Source organism: Atta colombica, unplaced genomic scaffold, assembly GCF_001594045.1.
Source record: "Atta colombica isolate Treedump-2 unplaced genomic scaffold, Acol1.0 scaffold175, whole genome shotgun sequence".
Taxonomy (NCBI): Eukaryota; Metazoa; Arthropoda; class Insecta; order Hymenoptera; family Formicidae; genus Atta; species Atta colombica.
The window spans coordinates 722,836-726,852 of NW_017259266.1; positions in this window are offsets into that span (position 1 = coordinate 722,836).

The window sequence follows — 4,017 nt, forward strand, 5'->3', positions numbered from 1 at the left end:
ATATACGATTATACACATATAAGAAAAAAAAATAAATTATTTGTACTTTAATTGTCCTTATAAGTTAGGCATTTATTTTTAATATAACTTACTTTAAGTGTTCTAATTAAGTGTAAGAAGTCCCACGAATTATCACAATCGATATTCATACATAATTTTTTCAAGGTTATTTATCCAAGAACTTGAATCGCTCTATAATTACATAATAACTCATGAGTAAGGTGTTTCCTCAATGCAGCTTTTATTAATGCAGGAGCAATGCAAGTGGTGTCAAAATTCGATCTAATTTAGTTTTATTTCTTCTTCGTTTTTAATTAATAACATTCAATTTCTGTTTAATATTAAAATGGAAATTTTAAACCAACTTAAGTCGAGGACGTTCATAGGTATAATAGCAATGATGCATGTAATATGAAATATGGAATTCTGCGAAGAGAAATTGCCTTTTTTCTCTTGAGCAACGGTTAACCACAGAAATTTGGCCACAGTTATCGTCGTCCTTCAAAGATCTTGATCATTACTTTTATAGCCCGTTGTTAAACGACGATTTACTACTAATAACGATTTCATAAGACATTATGACTAGTCGATTCTTGCGACACGCTTTTTATGGCACAAGTGTCATTATCGTATTATTTGTATTGAACTACATTAACGATGTAATGATTGGACATTTTTTTAACTATTCGTACTTATGTAAGATTATAATGTGTGGTCATAGATCAATTACGGTCCATTATTAATATTAATCCGGAATCTTTCGCAAAAACCACATATTTACGTTAGTAAAGTAAAAAAAAATGGTCTAAGATGATAAAAGTAATCTTGTTTTGTTTTTGTATTTCTGGCTCGTAACCTTCTTATAAATTTGACTTTATTTATTATTATCGAGCTTTATCGTCTTACCAACAGTTCAAAATCAACCAGACGATAATAAAAATGACAAAAATTATTTTATTATTGCAAATTATTATAAAGAAAATTGTTTCTATGAATCTCTCAAGAGATTGATCGTCTGATTGATTTTGAATCGTTGAAAAGATTAGTTTTAGATCCAGACATTCCGGATTATTATATTAATGAATCGTAATTCTATGATAAAAATAACATAACATACAGATCGACCATTGGGGAAATCTAATCTGTTTGATCTGTGCAAGGAGAATAGCAATAAGGAAAGACATTATTAGTTCAATAACAGAAAGTTAAGACTTCCATATGAAATAAAATTCAATCTAAATATGATCTGAAATAAACAAGGAGCATATAAATCTACGCAAAGTCTTTTTAGCGGAAATTATTAAAATTTTCTTACGTATATTTGATAAATTTTTTAAACTTAATTTTAAACTTAACTCCATCCTCAGTATGTTGATCGCAATGATTACAAAATTGATGACTTACAGATACATAATATAATTTTCTATCTGTGTATTTGTGTCGATGAAAAATGTTTGTGTGTATTACAGTTTCTCTTATTTGTAATGTAGTCCATTGATTCACACACTTAATTTTCAACCGAACCAATCATCATTGAAAAAAAAAGTAGTAACACAGTTTCTGTGAATCAAAATAGTAATCTCTCTCTCCTAAATTTTTCACAATACCATCCATTAAGAATATTTTAGAGAAATTTAAAATTATGTTTAAAAAAATTGGATTTAATATTAAATATAATAAAGCTCGATAATAATAAATAAAATCAAATTCATCAATCAAATAAGAAGGCTACGAGCTAGAAATACAAAAACAAAACAAAATAAATTATAAAACTCTAAACATTACAATATAAACGTTTCGACACTGATCGGGTCAATACTAATAAAATTCTTAAATTCTACTGCTTAATAAAAATTATCCAAAAATTATATAAATACATGTTAAATTCTGAAATGCTTGCCAACATGCTTGTAGTCTTTTAGTTCTTTTCAACGATATGGATCTCATGAATAGTAAGCGCATTTTCTATACGTTCTTGTAAAAAATTATCCTGTTATAAAATGTTGTCCAAAGATAAAATTCTCGTATAATATTAAAGATAAAATTGTCGTATAATATTAAAGGCATTCTAGCGAGATAAAATAAACCATAAAAGGATCTAAAGAAACCTCAGAAAATAACCGTAATAGTTCAAGTTTACATAATTGTGCAACTGTGTAAAGAAATTAGCAATATATTGTATAAATACTTTCTTATGTGAATACTTTAACATTGAAAGAAGAAAAAATAATAACAATCCTTTATGAATTCCCATCTCATAATTCAGCAAATTGCAATCAGAAGAAAGATGTCCAAAGACTATGTAGCGTCTCAACCAAGAATATGTAACTAAAACAATACATTGCAACACAACTAAAAAGATTTTTAATAGAAAAGGATTTTAATAGAAAAGGAAAATCTCCGGTGGAAGGAAAATAATAATAACCAACTAAAAAGGAGAAAAGAGATTGTATGATGTTAGAATATAATTCCGGCAATGAATCCGTATCATTTTGTTTATTAATTCCATGTTTTTGTTTTTTAATGTATTTCATTCAATTACATTTCCGAAATTAACCTCTTATTATAGAAAGGTTCTAAAAATCCAAAATTTTCACGTTGTCCCATTTAAAATTATGACCCTTCTCTATATACGATGATTAGAGATAACTGATGGAGACTTAGTTATTCCGTTAATGTCGGAAACGTGCTCATGCAATTGCGTCTTCAATTGCCCTTAATTTGGCTCACATAACTAACGTCACAGTCATCGCAGTAAAATCTTGTAGACAACATTTTGATTAAAATAAAGGCCGATCCTTTCAGCCAATCCTTTCTTATTAAATCCTTTAAAGTGTTCGGAATAGTATAAGCTAATTTGCAATTGAACATATTTGCAAGATGAAAATTTTTCAGAGATAGATTTGACGGAACGGCAAAAAACTTTTCTTTAACTTTAATGATATTAGTAGTAGTAATCTTATTATGAAATTTAATTCTATTATAGAGCGTAGAAAAAATAAATTGTAATGGATATTCATTCTTCAATAGTATATTAATGACGTTCATTAAATTGTTTTTTTGGAACCGAGGATGACAAAAGCGGACAATTCTGTCTATGAATCCATAGATAACTCCTCTCTTGTGACAAACAGGATGATGTGAATTGAAGTTAAGGAATCTGCTAGAGAAGGTAGCTTTAGGTATATCAAGTTTCTCCTCCTTAATAATCAATAAAAAACTGTCCAAAAAACTTATTCTATTGTTCATATCAACTTCCACAGTGAACTGTAGTTTAGTATGTAAAGAATTAAATATTCCCAAAATATCATCCACACTCTCAGATGGAGCGGCAAAAATAATATCGTTTACATATCTAAATAAAATATAAAAGTTGAGACGCTACATAGTCTTTGCACATATTTCTTCTGATTGCAATTTGTTCAATTATAAAATGGGAATTCATAAGGAACTATTATTAATTTTTCTTCTTTCAATATTAAAGAAAGTATTTATACAATATATTGCTAATTTTTTTACACAGTTGCATAATTATGTGAATTATACGGTTATTTTCCGAGATCTCTTTATAGATTCTTTCTTTCTTTTATGATTTATTTCTACCTCGCTGGAATGCCTTTAATATTATACGACAATGAGAATTTTATTTTTAGACAACATTTTATAATAGGATAATTTTTTACAAGAACATATAGAAAGCATGCCCTTATTGTTCGGGGTTCCACATCGTTGTGAAGAACTAAAGGACTACATTGTTGACGAGCATTTTCAGAATTTAACATGTATTTATATAATTTCTGGATAATTTTTATTAAGCAATAGAATTTAAGAATTTTGTTAGCATTGATGATATTATTGATAGCAATAATCCGATCGATGTCGGGTCGAAACGATTGTATTGTAATATTTAGAGTTTTATAATTTATTTTATAATTTTTGTTTTGTTTTTGTATTTCTAGCTTTTCTTATAAATTTGACTTTATGTATATATATATATATATATATATATTTAATATT